This window comes from Schistocerca piceifrons, chromosome 2 (genome assembly GCF_021461385.2).
Source record: "Schistocerca piceifrons isolate TAMUIC-IGC-003096 chromosome 2, iqSchPice1.1, whole genome shotgun sequence".
Lineage (NCBI taxonomy): Eukaryota > Metazoa > Arthropoda > Insecta > Orthoptera > Acrididae > Schistocerca > Schistocerca piceifrons.
Window position 1 is genome coordinate 290,888,160 of NC_060139.1, and position 19,471 is coordinate 290,907,630.

The window sequence follows — 19,471 nt, forward strand, 5'->3', positions numbered from 1 at the left end:
TCGCAGCCTTCGATCCAACAAAGAGGACTTACAGGTGCTCTTAGAATTGCAGTGTATCTTTGTTCTCTAGCTGCAGGAAACAAAATTGTGTCCTCATGACTGCTTAGAGCTTTCACATTTCTACCTGGTCCGCCATGGTCTTCCCCCCGAGAATGGCATTCCATCTCATGGGGGAGTCATGCGTCTGGGATGATGTTAATGGTTGACCCATCTCCCTTACTACCTGGCTTCAAGCTGTTGCAGTCCGCATTTTTTTTTTCTTTCCCGACTTGACCTTTTCCCTTTGTACCAGTTGTTACACCCTTGCATCATTCGGCATCACCAGGGCAGACTTCCTCTAGCTTATTGGACAAGTCCCTCAGACCGAGCGAGGTGGTGCAGTGGTTAGCACTTTGGACTCTTATTTGGGAGTACAACTATTCAATCCCACATCCAGCCATCCTGACTTATGTTTTCTGTAATTTCCCTAAATTGCACCAGGCAAATGCCGGGATGGTTCCTTTGAAAGGGCACAGCTGACTTCCTTCCCTGCCCTTCCCTAATCCGATGAGACTGATGATCTCGGTGTTTGGTCTCTTTCCCCAAACAACCCAACCCAACCCCAACTCTCTCACCCCTTTCTGCTGCTGGTTGACTTTAATGTGCACCATCCCCTTTGAGGTTCTCTGAAACGTGTCAGAGATGTGACCTCTTGGCTGACCTCAATCAGTTTTATCTCATCTGCCTTAACACGAAAGCACCCACATTCCCTTCAGACTCCATACACACCTATTCCCATTTGGATACATCCTTCTGCATCCTTCCGCACTGCCTAGCTTTCCCGTCATCTTGAGTGGTCAGTTCTCTCTCTCACACACACTCGAGTGAACATGTACCATAAGCTCTCCGATTGCTAACTACTACCTCACCTATGTGCACACCCAAATGGCAGATTTCTAAGGCCAACTGCAGGCTTTACTCCTCCCTTGCTATCTTTGACGAACAACATTTCCCCAGTTGCGATGATCAGATAAAATATCTTACAAACATTATCCTTACCGCTGCAGAACGTTCCATTCCTCACACTTCCTCTTTACTGCGCCGTGACCGGTTCCCTCACACTTCCTCTTTACTGCGCTGTGACTGGTTCCCTTGGTAGACTGAGGTGTGCTGTGATGTAATTCGCATGTGGGGACATGCTCTCCATGTTTTTAACTGTCATCCTAGGATGGCCAACTCCTTTTGTTACAAACAGTTGCATGCACAGTGTCATCGTGTTCTTTGGGATAGCAGAAAAGCTAGCTGGATTTCCTTTACTAGCTCTTTTAACAATTCCACTTCCTCTTCTGGAATTTGGGCCAACCTCCGATGGCTCTCTGGGACCGAGGTCCATTCCCCAATTTCTGGCTTAACTGTAGCAGATGGTGTTATAGTGGATCCTATTGCTATGTCCAACACTTTGGGTCGCCAGTTTGCTGAGATTTTGAGCTGCTTCCATTATCTCCCTGCCTTTCTCCATTGGAAATGAGTGGAGGATTCTTGGTCAGTACCCTTCTCTTCTCAGAATCATGAGTGCTACAATGCCGCCTTTATGATGAGGGAGCTAGATCGTGCTCTCACTTCATCCCAATCCTCCGCCACAGGGCCAGACAATTTCCGCATTCAGATGTTGCAGCACCTTCCTCTTGCAGGCAAGCACTTTCTCCTATTTACCTACAATCACTTCTGGGTAAGGACACATTTCCCTGACGAAGGCATAAAGCCACTCTCATACCCATAACTATGCCTAGCAAGGAGAAACACCTTCCTTCTAGTTATCACCCCATTTCTCTCACCAGCTGTGTTTGCAAGGTGATGGAATGCGTGATTCATGCCCAGCTGGTATGGTGGCTCGCGTCTTGGAATTTACTTAGCATTGTACCTTGTGAATTTTGAGTGCTCCGTTCTGCATTTGACCATCTCATTACTTAGTCCGTTGATGTCATGATTGGCTTTCTGCAGAAATATGAGACTGTGGCCGTGTTTTTTGATTTGAAGAATGCCCACAATGCATGCTGGAGGACTGGTATTCTCTGTACTCTCTACACATGGGGCTTTCGTGGCCACATGCTCCGTTTCCTTGAGGAATTTTTGAAAGACCCAGTTTTCAAGGTACGTGTGGGTTCCGCCTTGTCGGATACCTTTATCCAGGAAAACGGTGTGCCTCAGGGTTCTGTCCTGAGCATCGTCATCCTTGCTATTGCCATTAATCCTACAATGCCCTTTCTCCCACCAGACATCTCCAGATCCCTTTTGGGTGATGATTGTGTGATCTATTAGAGTTCTCTATGGACTTGTCTCCTTGGGTAGTGTCTTCAGTGATGTCCTGACCGTTTTTACTTGTTGAGCAGTGAAAATGGCTTTTGCTTTTCTGCTGACAAAATCGTTTGTATGAATTGCTACCAGCACAGTTTGTTTCTTCCAGTGTCTTTACATCTTGGGCCTGTTGTTCTTCTGCCTTCGTTGAATCTATGAAATTCCTGGGGTCATCCTCAATAGGAAACTCTCTTGGTCCTCCCATGTGTCTTAACTGGCAGCCTGCTGTATGCGGTCTCTCAGTGTCCTATGTGTCTTCAATAGGATTTCTTGGGGTGCAGATCGAACCACCCTCCTCTGTTTGTACCGGTCCCTTGTCTGTGCGAAACTAGACTCTGGGTGTTCTGTTTCTGCACCTGTACGTCTGTACCTCCTACACTGTCTCAATAGTATCCACCATCGTGGCATCCGTTCGGCCACGGGTACCTTTTATACAACCCCAGTTGAGTGTCTGTATGCCGAAGCTGCCGAAATACCGCTGTCACACCGTCGTGACTTTCTCCTTGGCAGATATGCTTGCCGTTTATCTCCCCTGCCTGGCCACCCATCCTATGCCTCCTTTGATCACCAGTATGGGGCACGTTCCTTTACTCTGTTACCACCTGGAGTTCACTTTCAGCTCTTGCTGTGGCAGCTGAACTTCATGATACCTGCCACTTTCACAATGACTGTGAACCTTCACCACCTTGGCTTCGTGCGGCGGCCTGTATTCACCGTAGCCTTCATTCGCTCCCTGAAGACACTACTCCAGCTTTGCTCTGTTGCCTTAAGTTTCATGCTCTTTGCATGGAACTTAGTATATATAGTACCTTTGTGTACACTGATGGCTCTCGGACTGACCATGCTGTCGGGTGCACCTTTGTCATTGGCACCTACGATTTTAGGTACTGGCTTCCGGAACACTACTCAGCATTTACAGCAGAGCTCTTCACTTTGTATCAGGCTATGCAGTACATCCAGTGATACAGGCCTTTCAATTGTCTTATTCTCTGACTCTCAGTGCCCTTCAGAGCCTCAGTATGCTGCACACCATCCATCTGTTAGGGCAACATGTCCATGAAAGCTGTAACTTGCTCACTCTTGATGGAGCCACTATTATGTTTATGTGGGTTTGTGGTCACGTCAGTCTGACAGAAAATGAGGCCACTGACGCTGTTCCAAAGGCTGCAGTCTTTGTCTCTCAGCCTGCTAGTTCTTCCATTCTCTCTGATGGTCTCTGTGTTTCCATCTATCAGCAGGCGGTGTCATTTTGGCATCACTTTGACATCACTACTAGTCCTCCCTTCATGAGAACAAGCTCTGAAGAATTAAGCATCTTCCAGTGGCTTAGATGACCACTTCATCGGCCCTCTGATCAAGAGGAGATAATTTTGGAAAGGTCACATTTTGGGCACTGTTTTTTAGCTATTGCCATTTTAAGTGGTGGTGCTCCACGACTTTGTGCACATTGCCCTCAACTATTGATGGTCCGCCATTTCCTGACAGAATGCTCTTTTTTTTTTAAACCACTCATATTCTCATTTGTGTTTGCCGTCTGAGTTATCACCCATTTTAGTGAACGATGCTTGAGCTGTAGACCACACTTTACTTTTTTATCTGTCTTAGCAGTAGGGTAAAGGACATCTAATCTTGAGCTCAACACCTCTGTTTCTCTATGAAGTATTTTGTAGACCTTTCTCCCCATCCCTGTTTTTAGTTGTCTTCTCTTAAAAGGAAAAGGAAATAAAAACAAACCAAACAAAAAACACTAATACAACCCTAGTTCATCCCATATACATGTTCTGCCACATGCTCATTCCTAGTGTGACACCCAGCAACTGTGGTCAGTTTCATTAATTCGCCACACTATTGATAATTCACATCTTCAGCTGTGAGACCGTATAACTGCAAAAATGGAATTGTTGTGGCTGTTTCATTGTCCAAAGCAGCAACCGATGTTTGACTCACAAATTTCATCATTAAGATACATAATTAGTGATTAATAAAAAACAAGGAATTAAATTTTTTATTGTTAATGACACAGCAAACTAACAATTTGAAAATGGGAAACAAACAGGAAACAAATGAGTAGCCAATAACTACTGCCATTAGTATAACTTGCAGACAAGCCAACAGAAAATGGAACAACATAAAGCCCTAAGTCTAATGCCTTATGAACATCGCTCACATACAACTCATAAACATAGACATTCAATATTAGAGTGTGCCACCACAGATGACAAAATGGCATCTGCAAACACAATGTATTCCAAATACATCATGCCAACATGACATCATGTGGCACAATGTAGCTATTTCATGGGTTGAATTGAATTGAATGTTTAATTGAATTGAATGTTTAATTGAATTGAATTTTATTTGATCCTGTAAGATTACATTGTGTACAGTAAATGTACGTGTAATATAGGACATGTCAAAGTATTAACATTCATTATCACTTATTTTTCTATGCCTTTAGCTTACATTTTTACATCATTGATAATAAATAACAATATATACAAATGTAATGGCATAAGTATTCTGCAACACTGTAAATCTCTTTTTCAATGAGATAGTCTTTAAGTTTCTTTGGAAAGTCATTGTGAAGTACACTATCTTGCAGGTTTTTAGGCAGACTTCTTAGTAGTCTGATACCAGAGTACTGGGCTCCTTTTTCTAGCATTGCCAGTCAGTGGTGTATGCTCTGTACTTCATTATTCCTTCTTGTATTGTGGGTGTGTACACTAGCATTTGTTATCCAGTCCTCACTACCTTTTGTGATGTACATTATTGTTTTGTGTATATACAACGATGAAAAAGTTAAGATACCTAAATTCTTGAAACAGTTTCTGCACGTTTCAGAGGTCTTTCTTCTTAAAATGGTCCTAATTGCTTTTTTTTGTAATGTGAATACTTGTTTTGTCTCTTGTTTGTTTGAGTTTCCCCACACAGTCACTCCATACTGTAAGTATGGTTTGAAAAGTCCATGATACACTTTACACAGAAGGTTCTTGTCTGAATACTGTGATAGCTGCATCATTAAGAATATGACAGAACTCAGTTTCTTGCAGACATTATTAATATGTTTTTTCCATTTCAGTTCATTATCCACAAGAATACCTAAGAATCTAGCAGATTCTACTTCTTCCAGCCTTGTTCCATCAACCTCTAAATCCATGTCTACAGCATTTTCCTTGTTTTTAAACACTGCATACATAGTCTTTTTTAGATTTATAACCAGTTCATTTTCCAACAGCCATTGAGCTGTGACATTTGCAGATATGTATGCTCTTCTCTCAAGTTGTTCCATATTTTGATCACTATTTAATATTTTCATGTCATCAGCATACAGTATTTTCTTTTCTTCCTCCTCAACACCTACATCATTAACAAACACATTAAATAACAATGGCGCCCTTACCGAACCCTGCGGCACTCCATATTTGATGGGTTTGGTTTCTGATTAGTATGAGTTTCCTAATGATACATACTGCTTGCGGTTGCACAAGTATGATTTTATCCATTCACCTGGTTGCCCTCGAATGCCATAGTTGTTTAATTTTTGTATCAGCATTTCATGTTCAATGGTGTCAAATGCCTTTGAAAGATCCAGAAACATTGCAGAGACAACCTTTTTCTCATCTAAGGACTGTAAAATGTATTCTGTTAGACTGGCAATTGCTGATTCTGTAGATTTACCCTTTCTGAAACCATGTTGTGAGGGTATGAGAATGTTGTGCTTTTCTAAATAATTAACTAATCTGGTATACATAAGCATTTCTAGGATTTTTGAGAAACCTGATATCAGTGAAACTGGTCTGTAGTTGTTGGGATCATCCTTATACCCTTTCTTGTACACTGGCTCTACCTACGTTATCTTCAGTTCTTCTGGAAAAATTGCATCTCTGAAAGAACAGTTTGCTATGTTCAGCAGTGGTGTTATTATCTCCTCACTTACCAGCTTTATTACATGATTTGATATTTCATCACCACCAGCTGATTTCTTGGACTTCAGTTGTTGTATAGTTTTCCGCAATTCATCTTCCGTGACTGGTCTTAAGAACATAGTACTGCATTTTTTTTTTTTGGTACCTTAATGCCCTTCTGTTTTTGACTATTTCTTTCCAATTTTAAGTTTTCTGTTACACTGATATAGTTATTATTCAGTATGTTTGCTATTTCCATACCAAGTGAAGTCCACAATACCCAGCAAATACCTGAAAAATAAGAAGCCGTTTACAAAGTAGGGCAAATGCATCTTCTCCATTTTACTTATGTAGTGAAAATAACCTCCACAAAACCCACAAAACACACATGAATAGTATTCCCAAAAAGCAAATAATACAATGATACAAACACATATCTGGCATCACTGACTTTAGTTAACCTGTATATCTAAAATCAACCTGTTAAACACAAGTCATTACATATGTAATAAAAATAAAATATTAATTAAACATATTTTAACAGAGTACTTACCAACATTTATCATAAAAAAAGATCTAGACCAGCCAAAAGAACAAGAAAATAAAAAATAAATAAAAATTCTGAAAAAAAGGAACAGTTAAATAAAACGTCCACCTCAGCTACTTTCCCCCAACAATCACACCCTCTCTCCTATCCACTAAAAATCACCCCCTGTGACCCGATACCCATATCCATAGACCATACATCAATAAAGCTAAAATTAAAAGCCAATTTATCAATTTTAGTAACTACCCCTTCCCCTTCTATCTGCCTCGATACTTGACTAATTCAGAACTCATTTGTATAAAAAAGAAACCAGTCAAGTAGAGAATATTTAATAATGCTTGTCTTATAGGCTCAGAACCAAATAGATGGTTAATGACCACAATTTTAGACCCAATAAACTACATTGTGGATCACTGCTGCAAAATATTTCGAACCATATTCCATGCCATATGGATGTCAACACACTTTCCTCATGATGCTTCCACACAGTGAGGCTACTTCTACTCATCTGTGTCTACATCTGTACTCTGCAAATCACTGTGAAGTGCACGGCAGAGGGTATGTCCCATTGTACCATTTATTGGGGGTGTTTTCCGTTCCATTCATGTATGGAATGTGGGAAGAATGATTGTTTAAATGCCTGTGTGCATGCTGTATGTAATTTGACCCCGTAATCATGATCCCTATCAGAGTGATATCTAGAGGGTTGTAATATATTTCTAGAGTCATCACTTAAAGCTGGTTCCCAAAACTTTGAAGTGCACTTCCTTGGAATAGTTTATGTCTATCATCAAAAGTCTGCTAGGTCAGTTTTTTCAACATCTCCTTGACACTCTCATGACCATTTGTGCTGACCTTCTGTGTACACATCCAAAACTGGCTGTCAGTCCTATCTGGTATGTGTCCCACACACTTGACCAAATTCTGGGATGGGTCACACAAGTGATTTGTAGGCACTCTTCTTTGTAGACTAATAATTGCGTTTTGCTAGTATTCTACCAGTAAACCGAAGTTGTCTACCTCCTCAACCCATGACTGAGTGTATGTGATCATTCCATTTCATGTCCCTACAAAATGTTGCACCCAGCTATTTGTGTGAGTTTAATGACTGCAATTGTGACTCACTGATATTGAAGTCATAGGGATACTTTATTTTTGTGCATTTTATGAAGTGTACAATTTTATATTTCTGAACATTTAAAGCAAGTTGCCTATCTTTGCTCCACTTTGAAATCTTCTCAAGATCTTACTTAATATTTGTGTTGTTCCTGTTGGACTATACTTTACTATAGATAACTGCATCATACGTGAAAAGTCCGAGGTTACTATAAACATTGTCTGCAAGGTCATTAATATATATCACGAATGGCAAGGGACCCAGCACACTTCCCTGGAGTACACCAAAGTCACCTCTGCATCTGTCAGTGTCTTCCCATTCAAGATAATTTGCTGCATCCTCCCTTTCAAGATATCATCAATCCAGTCACAAATTGCGCTTGATACCTCATACCTGCCTTGATCCATGGCTTTCAGTATGTCATCTGAGAAAAATGTGAGTTGGGTTTCACATGATTGATGTTTTCAATATCCGAGTGCTGATTGGCATGGGGGCAAGTCATTCTGTTCAAGACACCTCATTACGTTTGAGATCAGAATGTGTTCTAAGTTTCTGCAACAAATGGGTGTCAAAGATATTGGACAGTGATGCTGTGGATCACTTTTGCTACCCATCTCTGTATGGGTGTGACATGTGCTTTCTCCCAACTATTGGACACAATTTTTTGTTCAAGGGAGCTATGACAGATTATAGTTAACAGAGAGGCTAACTCATCAGTGAATTGGGTATAGAAGTGATAGGGATTCCATGGGGGCTTGGGGCTTTTTAATTTGAATGATTTCAGCTGTTTCTCAATCCCACCAACACTAATATCTTTTTCACTTATCTTTTCAGTCATATGAGAATTAAGTTGGAGCAATAGTCCTGGGTTTTCCTTTGTAAAGGAACGTTTGAAAGCAAAGTTAAGCATTTCTGCTTTTGCTTTGCTACTCTCAGCTCCGGCTCCAGTATTGTCCATGAGTGACTGGTCACTGGTTATTGACCTTGGTGCCACTAACAGTCTTTACACATGACCAGAATTTCTTTGGGGTTTGTGAAAGATCATTTGACAATATCCTGCTACGGTAGTCATTGAAGCCTTCATGCATTGCTCTCTTGACTGTCAAATGTGTTGCATTCAGCATCCCTCCATTTATAGTCCTATGCTTTGTTTTGTACCTGTTATACAGTAGCCTCTGTTTCCTTAGAAGTTTCTTTATTTTTACTATATATTGTGGAGACCAAGCAATGGAAAAGGATTACGAGATGGTTTATGACTGGGCACCTTAAACGTAAGGACTCTAACTGGGAAGTTAGAAGAAATTGTAGAAATGATGGAAAGGAGGAAATTGGACATCTTGGGACTTGCTGAGACTAGGTGGAGAGGAGTTGGTGAAAAACCACTAAGTAAAGGATGTAAACTGTACTGGATAGGGAATGAGAGGGGAAGAAATGGAGTGGCAATAGTGGCCAGAGAGGGTCTGCAGGAGGAGGTGGAAGGTATCAATGATCGAATGATAAAAGCCAGAGTACGAGTGAAAGGAAAAAGCATTGAAATCATCCAAGCATATACCCCACAGGTGGGGTGTACAAAAAAGGAGAAGGAGGAATTTGAAGATGACATGCAAAAGCAGCTAAATGGAGGTAATCAGATTATAATAGGGGACCTCAATGCACATGTTGGCACAGACAGGAAAGGATTCGAGGAGATAATGGGACCAGAGGGCTGGGGGAACCGAAATAGAGAAGGAAAATTGTTGCTGGAATTCTGCAAGAGGAATGGGCTGGCGATCGCAAATTCCTGGTACAAGAAGAGAAGTAGCCACAAAATAACTTGGTACAGTGGAGACTGGTCCCAAACTTCAGTAGTAGACTATGTACTAGTGGATAGGCAGATGATGAGCAGCCTCACAGATGTTAAGGTCATTCTGTCTGAGGCCTTAGACAGTGACCATTGGCTGTTGGTAGCCATCCTGAGAGAGAAAAAAGATAGGAGGGCAACAGACATACAGGAGAAAAGGTTGAAGACATGGGTGCTGAAAGAGGATGAACGGAGGACCCAGTACCAGACACTGATCAGGAAGAAGCTGCCAAAGGAAGATCAGAGAACAGTGGAAGAAGAATGGGGAGATTTTAAGAGGGCTCTAGTTGAGGCAGCTGAGACTGTGTGCGGAAGAACTAGCACAAAGAGGAGAATTAAGGAAACCCCATGGTGGAACCACATATGTAAAGAGGCAGTACTTCGAAAGAACAAAGCCTTCAGAGAATGGTTCCAGACCCGAACAGAGGAAGCTAGGGTAAAATATAAGGAAAACAAGAAAGCGGCACAGACCATAGTAAGGGCGGAGAAGAAGAAGTGGATGGAAAAATGGACAAGAATGTTAGAAGAGGACAGTGAAGGGAACAAAAAAGTACTTTACACCATGGTAAGAAATAAGAGGAACGACAGAAGCGAGTGCCTGAGGATCATGGATAATAATGGAAGAGTTGTGGAGGAAATGCATGAGCTCAAAAAGATTTGGAAGGAGTACTTTGAAGATCTGTTGAATGCCGCCAAGCGGGTAACTAACAGCGATGGAGAGCCTAAGGCAGCAGACGATTATAATAGTGGGGAAATTGATGATCTAACTTGGAATGAAGTGGAAGAAGCCATAAAGAGGATGAAAGGGGGCAAGGTACCAGGTTGGGACGAAGTAACAGTGGATATGATATGAGCAGCAGGAGAAGTAGGAACCCAGTGGCTATACAGAGTGCTGAGGGTGGTATGGAAGGAGAACAGAATTCCTGAGGATTGGAAGAAAGGAATTATAGTCCCGATCTTCAAGAAAGGGGATAAAAGGAGATGTGAGAACTACAGAGGAATTACCCTGCTATGCCACTGTGGAAAAATCTATGAAAATATCCTGGAGAAGAGAATAAGAAGCAGTATTGAAAGTAGGCTGCAAGAGGAGCAGTATGGTTTCAGACCGGGAAGATCAACAACGGACCTCATATTTGCGGTAAGGCAACTGCAGGAAAGGCACTATGAGTACGGGAAGGACTTAATCATGGCCTTTTTAGATATTGAGAAGGCGTATGACAGTATCTATAGGGACAAGCTCTGGGATGTGCTGAAAGCAAAAGGGATAGATGAAGAGATAACACAAAAAGTCAGAAAAATGTATGAGGGAAGTGAGAGTTGTGTGAAAGTGGGGAGGGAACGTACTGCATGGTTCAAGCTGGAAAATGGGCTGCGACAGGGAAGTGCACTTTCACCTTTATTGTTTATTATTGTTATGGATGAAATCCTACAGCAAGTATCAGATGCAATTGGAGATCATAAAATGAAAGCAGTGCTTTTTGCCGATGACCTGATGTTATGGGGAAATTGCGAGAAGGAGGTGCAAGAGCAGTTAGATGTATGGGAGGCAACGGCAGCACAATATGGAATGCATTTCTCTGCAAAGAAAAGTGAAATAATTGTCACAACAAGGAAGAAGAATAGGCCAAATGTGGATATAACTTGTGGAGGGGTAAAACTACAAGTGGTAGAGAACTTCAAGTACCTGGGAAGCATGATTGAAAGTAAGGGGGGAAACGCAATGGAAATAAATGAAAGGTGCAGAAAAGCAGGGCAGTTCTTCAAATGCATTAGGGGGCTTATTTGGAGCAAGGAGGTGCCACAGAAATCCAAGGGAATTATATATCGAACCTACTTTGTCCCCATATTGGCATACGGAAGTGAGACATGGGTAATGCATAAAAGCGACAAAAGTAGAATACAAGCTAGTGAAATGAAGTTCCAGAGGAGCAGGTTGAGTGTAACAAGACGAGACAGATTGCGAAATGTGTATGTGAGGGAAAGACTAAAGGAGGAACCAGTACAGGACAGGATAGAAAAATCAAGACTGCAGTGGTATGGACACATGAAGAGAATGGATGAGGGAAGAATTCCAAAGAGGATGTTTGATCTGCAACTGGAGGGGAAAAGGCCCAGGGGAAGACCAAGAGATAGATGGGTGAAGGGAGTGAAGGAATGTGTAGCGAGAAGAGGAGAGAACTGGACGAAGGTGGAAGAGGGGGAATGGTGGAAAGACAGAACACGATGGAGAGGCTTGTGTTCCCGACAGACCCAGCCAGTGGCTGGAAACTGTCCAAGATGGTGATGTGATTGTGGAAAGTACCTCCCCTTGTGAACTTTTCCACTGTGTACATTGGAACAGAGGTCTGATCATTTAATATTAAAAGACTATGTCCAAGGTGTGGACAGGGCCAAGGAATTGACATATCAGACGTGATTTAACACACAAATAATTTATTCATAACATACAATGCATAACACCAACTACGCAAATCCTGCTTCAATGCTTACAATTGCCCAAAATGGGAGGGCCACCACTTTCGAATTGGAAAGGCTTAAGAAATTAAAACGCCTTATATAATTTCTTAAAAGTAATAATAATACAACACATAAGTAAGCGCTAAGTGAACGCACTCTTAAATCTTTAATTATTAATCACAAAGCATGGGTATACCACATCTAAATTCTCATTGCAATATAAAACATAAATACACGAATTCACAACACAGCATGGCTTCAAATTTCAACCTGGATGACCTATGGTCCTAAAACTTTCGTATTACATTCCAGCCAATCCCATTAATAACTTATAAACACAGTTGCTAAAATACAAACGTTTTGAATTTCAATAAACCACAATCACTCAAAAAACAACATCAGAAGTTCGATACGGAGCATGTAAGCCTGTTTATACAATCTTTCAGACCAAAATAGGCATGAGAGCCACCATAACAGAATTGCGCTAGTTGCTTTTAGGATAGGTGCTCCCATTAGCTTAACCACTGAGCAGATATTTACTTAAGTGACAGGTAAGATAGTTAATGCAAATAGTAGGTATTTCTAAAGTTTTTTTTCCTCCCTTTTAACAAGGGGGTTTTAGTGAGGTGGAAATTACACTTTGAGGAGACGCAATAGCAATCTAGCGGGCACGCCTTCATGAGGACGCCATGCCACTATACACATACTAAACTAGCCGCGTGTCCGCTGTTCAAGCCAAACATTAATAACACAGTTCCATATTCCTGACACCCAAATAGTTGGGATCAAAACAAACCAAAAATACCCAGAGCGCAAGATCCAGCATAGCTCCAGAACAGATCTTACTTCACGCGGTTGCCTTCACAAATGCAGATATTGAAATGAAAACAAGAACGTGTAACAACATTCCCTAATCAGCACAATGCTCTTCGTTAGGTCCCGGTAGCGCTAGACAACGCTGACATGCCAATTTTAACAAACCTCTAAGACAACACCCTCCAACTGACAAGCCGAAACCAATGTGACCCCTTATCAGCTCCGTGACAGGACTCGAACTCCCAACTATTGTCAGTGCAACTCACTTAGAATAAATACAGCGCAAATAGTATGACGGACACATATACCCAGGGATTAACAGAACACTGGACTGAACTAGAATTAACCTCAGTAATAGAGCACTAGATCTTGGGAGACAAGGAACTAACTCCCCACCCGAAATTCTGCAACCACAGAGCGGGAGGATGAACTACCAAAACATAGAAGTGCAAAAGCACACAAATAACTACCAAAATACACCACTACACCAGTTAGGAATGATGCGTGGAGGAATCTGCACTGTCAGAATTGCACCAGTGTACAGAACAGAGGATTGCCACGGCGATGGCCACAAGGCGGGAAGACGACTGGATGAACTCAATCCCAAAGGACGATCAACTTGAAACATTCACACAAAACTTCTTTTCTCCATTCCCTCGGCGCACTTCGTCGTTTGTCCGGGACTGCTGTGTACAATTCTGAGCCGTCCCCAGTCGTCCCGGCAGACACCGACCCAGCCGAACTGCTCCCGGACTCAAATCCTCGCCGAACGGCGGCTCCACTGCCCCATGATGGTTACTGTTTGTTTGCCTTTGTTGACGCGGGCGATGATTAGACTGCCATCCGCCTCCCGCAGACTACCAGTGAAGAGCGGACAGAGGGGCCTCAACCAGGCCGACACTCCTCCATGTGTAGAAGTGCGGGTTCGATAACACCCGTACGCGGAAGGCAGGATGTTGACGTTACCAGAGCAAACACGAAGGCCACTGCGCGACAACTTCCTCCAGCGTGACCACGCTCGCCTGTAAATAGTACAGGCCAAAGAGTCTGCTGCAGTAAACACGAGTCGGTCGTGTTATCAACCTACGGTTTCTAAGTACACCAAAGACAGAACTCGCAGTCGATAGTTCAAATGAAAGAGCTTCATAAAAGACCAACCCTGAACAACCACGGAACAACAAAATAGAAGCGAAGCAATAAAAGACAGCAACGAGATGCTAGAGCCGTATTGTGCCCAAACACTATCCGTTACCAAAAATATTGGCTCCACACGATGCTCAGGAAACGAGCCATGGAAAGATGGAAGTACACACGGCTCATACATATCTATCCAGTGCATGGTTAACTGTTGTTTTAAATTTGAGCCATAGGTCATCTATGTGCTTCTCTACTGAGCTAAGAGTTTCAAGTTCCTCATTGAGTTGTATCACTACTGGTTCTTTGTCTCCTTTACTGAACATATAGATCTTTCTACTTGTTTTAGTTGCCCTTTGTACGTTGGTAATCTTTGCTGCTATAACTGCCTCATGGTTACTGATACCAGTTTCTATGTGGACATCCTAAAAGGTGGTCAGGTCTGTTTGTTGCTATTTCTAGCATAAATGGGGTTCTGAACGATCTGTTCTAAATAGTTTCCAGAGAAGGCATTTAGTAATGTTTCACAGGATGTCTTGTCATGTTCACCCTGTAACAATACTGTAATTATCCCAGTTGATTGATGGACAATTAAAATCTACTCCAATGATTGCAGTATGATTAGTGAACTTCCATACAGTGATTTAAACTGAGGTTTTTCTCTAAAATTTTCGGTTACATCAGGAGCTGAGTATGTCCACCCTGAATACTGAGTCTTGCTCATAAAATCTCAACTGAAACTTCAATTTCAGTCGTAGTGGATTTGAGTTTCTTGTCTACAGTGACAAATACCTCCAGTTCTCATTGGCCTATCCTTTTGATATATGCTTAAATGCCAAACATCTCACTACCGTCAGCGTCCAGTTTTAACCGGCTTTCTGTACCTAGTATTATGTGAGCTTTACTGCCTTTTAGGAGCGTGTCAAACTCTGGCACTTTGTTGCAAATTATTTGGCAGTTAATCTAGGATATCAATACTCTCGCCTGGTTGGCGTGTTTCTTTGGATCTTACACTGGTGCTTATTGGTGTCCTACATGTATCATAATCTGGATGGAACGGAGAGTCACCTAATCTAAAAGACCCTTGTGTACACCCCACATACAGTCAGCTACCTGGGTAGCAGCCTTTGTTATGCACACTTGACCTGTTTATGGGAACCTTGCAATTCTCAGCCATGTGGGGCAAGTCTAGGAAGTCACAGCCTGGTGTGTTGCAAAACCATTGGGACTCTCTGGTTCAAGCCTTCAACTCGACTCAGAACTAGGGATGGAAGTCACCGTATTTTTATAGAAAAGTGATCATACTTGTCATGTTGACCAACACTTGGTTCAACATATGACTATTACAATTTAAAATCAGGTCATTAGCACCTTATCCCAAAGGACAGCCTTTTAAAAATAATACAACTAACAACAACAACAACGATATTATGAAAAGGACAGATTGCTACTTACTATACAGAAGAAATGTTGAGTAACAGAGAGGCATAATGATAAGATTGTTATGCACTTAAGGTTCTGAAAGAGAAAATACATAAACATTCATACAAGCACAACTCACTCGTATATGACCACTACCATTGGCTGCTGTGCCAAGATTGCAGACAGCAACTGTGCCTGATAGGAGCAGCAATCTGGCGTGGGTGGTGGGGGTAAGAAGGCATGGGGTAAGGAGGGGAAGGGAGGCAGAATAGGAGTGGAGGAAGTTCTAGTGCTGTTTGTGGAGGGGGATTACAGGAATGTAGGATATATTGCAGGGAGCGTTCCCATCTGTGCAGTTCAGAAAAGCTGATGTTGATGGGAAGGATCCATATGGCACAGGTTTTGAAGCAGTCATTGAAATGAAGCACATGGTGTTGGGCAGCATGTTCAGCAACTGAGTAGCCCAAGTCTCTGTTGGCCACGGTTTGTCAGTGGCCATTCATGGGGACAGAGAGCTTCTCAGTTTTCATGCCCAAGTAGGAAACAGAGCTGTGATTGCAGCTTAGTTTGTGGATCATGTGACTCCTTTCACGACTTTGATGATGTGATAGGAGATGCCTGTGTCTTGACTGGAGTAGGTGGCGGTGGGAGGATGTATGGGACATCTAGATCTGTTGTACTGTTATGAGGCTAGAGGTGTTGTAAGGATGGACAAGGATACTACGAGGTTCGGTGCGTGGTGTAATAACTCTGTGGGGGGAATGGGAAGTATAGTGGGTAGGGTATTTCTCATTCCAGGGGAAGGCAAGAGGTAGTGAAAACCATGGCGGAGAATGTGATTCATTTTCTCCAGCCCTGGGTGGTAGTGAGTCACAAGGGGATGCACCTTGTGGGCAGATGGTGGTATGTGGAAGGTGGTAGGAGATTGGAGAGACTAGACACAGGACATCTGCTTCTGTACAAGGTTGGGGGGGGGGGGTATTTAAGTATGTGAAGGCATCAGTAAGACTGGTATATTTAGAGGGGGCTGCTCATCATTACAGATGTAATGTCCACAAGTGGATTGGCTGTGTGGAAAGGACTTCTTGGTATGGAATGGGTGGCAGCTGTCATGATGGGGATGGAGTTACAGATGTAGCCATCCTTGAGGTGGAGGTCAGCACTGAGGACGGTGGCTTTTTTGGTTGGGCAGGACCAAGTGAAGCAAGTGGGGGAGAAGGTGTTGAGGTTGTGGAGGGATGTAGATAAGGTGGCCTTACCCTCGGTTCAGATCACAATGTTATCATCAGTTAATCTGTACCAGTTGAGGGTTTAGGGGTTTCTAGGTGGTTAGGGAGGATTCCTCTAGTTGGCCTATAAATAGTTTGGCATGGAATGGTGCAATGCAGGTGCCAATTGCTGTACCACAGATTCATTTATTATTGATGCCTTCAAAGGAGAAGTAATTGTGGGTGGTGAGCATGAACGCGATTGTAGGTTTGGAGTCAGTCAGGCTTTGGGAAAGGTAGTGTTCAATGGTGGAAAGGCCACAGGCATTGTGGTTGTTAGTATAGATGGAGGTGACATCAACAGTGATGCGCAGGATTCCATGTGGTAAAGAAATAAGAGCTGTGGAGATGACGGAGGAAATGGTTGGTCTCATTGATGTAGAAGGGTAGGTTATGGGTAATAGAATGAAAGTGATGGCCCATGAGAGCAGAGATTCTCTCAGTTGGGAAACAGTAACTGGCTGCAATGGGGCTTCCTGGGTAAGGTTTGTGGTCTTCAGAAAATCTGTAGAAGATAGAACAGTGGTGAAGGATAGGAGGGAGGGGGGGTGGGAGAGGCTGAGGAGGGAGGGGGGGAGGAGAGAGAGAGAGAGAGAGAGAGAGAGAGAGGGGGGGGGAGGGGAGGGGGGGCATTTGAAGAGGGTCTCATGATGCTGTTAGATTTCTGGTGGGGTCTCTGTGGCAGGCTTTTCAGGTGGACGAATCTGGCAACTGGCAGAGTCCCTCCACCAGATGGTCCCTCTGGTTCAAAACCACATTGGTGAAGTCTTTGTTGGCTGGTAGAATAATAAGGGATGGGACCAGTTTTTAAGTGGTGGGTTGTGGTTTTTCTGTGGATGTAAGGTTGCTTCCATGTCAAGAGATTTGTGGAATGGTGACAAGGTTGTATGTTAAGAAGTTCTGGAATGTTAACAGGGGATGATTTGGGGGCAGTGGCAGTGAGTCATTGTTAGATGGAGGGGTGAACTAAGTTAGGCAAGGTTCAGTATTGGTTTTGGGTTGAATCTAATTGGAAGGGATGGTGCCAGAAAGATGTTTTCACTGTAGGGATCGGGAGAAGGTCTTTAAAAAGCCCTTCGTGTTTGAATATGGGAGTGTGGCAACTGGTAAGGTGTTTGAAAAGGACTGATATTTCAGTGGAACTAAGGATTTTGTAGGAAAGATTCATGATTTTTTTTTGGTCGGTTTAGATATGTATTCTGTATGGTAAAATGTAATAGGTCTGCAAGCTAGGTTCTGTCAGCTATGAGAGGATGTGGGGGAGGTTTGGAGGCACTTGTAGAGGAGGTGGATATTGGTAGTCCAAGGCAGGAGTATGAGATGAACAGGTTGGTTGAGTTTTTTGAAGTAGCATTGTCCGTATTGCTCTAGTTGCTGGAGGGCAAGAGTTACAGTGTGAGAGGTGTGATGCAGGAATTTGGGAATGCAGTGCAGGAGATTTTTATGGATGTAGAGGGGAGGTATTGCAAAGAGGTTTGGGCCTGATTTACTTAGTTTTGCTGGACTTGTTTGGTGAGGGCTATGCACTGATTGAACTTGTACAGATAGAGATCATTGTGGAAGGAGGAGTTGCAACCAGAGATGGGTGATTTGATTGTCAGGCCATTTGAGGGGATTACATGAGCTAGGCAGCAATGTAGGAATGGTATGTAGGACTGGGTTCTTGCTAGGGATAGGGAAACTGTTCTATATTGACACAGGTGGAGGAGCAAGGAGCCATGGTCGAGGATACACACACATAAACATATTAAATCATGAAAAAATATGTTTGAAAAAGCTCACATAAAACATAAAATACATACAAATATGTGGGAAAAATCACAAAAAGAATGGAATGGATGAAGTATAGGGAAACAAGATGAAACGTAATGGAGTGGAGTATGTAGTGAAAGGTGAAAATGAACAGAAACTGACATTAAAACACAGTGAGATCAAAGAGAAAAATAAATAGACAGACAATAATGTGGGATGCAGGTTGGTATGAAGAAAAGGGGGGGGGGGGGGGACACACAGCAGGTGTGATTGGATTAGGTGAGATTAGTATGTGTGTATTGGAATAAGACGAGAGAAAGTAATGGGGTAGGGGTGTGTGTGGGGGGAGGGGGGGGGGGCTGGAAGGTTGAAGTAGGGCATGTTGGTGTGGCACAGGATGGTTCAGAAAAAAACATGCAAAAATATGTCAGAGTGAATGAAACAGGAAGAGTGGTCAATTTTTAGCTCTGAAAATAATTATATCGGCAGGAGCAATGTGGGACATGCAACCATGTACCAACAATCAGCACTTTGTGTTGTGCGTAAATGAGATGGTTGATACAGTGTGGGTCATAAGTCAGGGCATGTGGTGTAGTTCTGGAGGTGACACACAAAACACAGCAAAGAAGAGAAAGAAAATGATGAACACTGAGTAAAGTAATATATTAGAGAATAGTAACAGAGGGAAATAGTGCGGGGTAGCCGGTTGGAAGAAAAGGCATTAGTAATTCAGCACTAGAGCCCACCCGTAGCGACACACCTGATGCCTAACATCTCTTCTCACACACTGCATTTCAAGGTAATTCGGTTTTTTATCTGAAGGAGCTATGGTATGATAGATACTTTCATGTTTCATGGATCTTTTTGCACAATAAAGCG

General features: G+C 42.6%; 1 protein-coding gene across 2 annotated transcripts in view; it reads left to right on the top strand.

Moving 5' to 3' along the window:
- The window catches only part of LOC124777230 (intraflagellar transport protein 81 homolog), a 112,218-nt gene that overhangs the window by 3,716 nt on the left and 89,031 nt on the right, over positions 1-19,471 (top strand). The gene's annotated exons all lie outside the window — the stretch shown is intronic.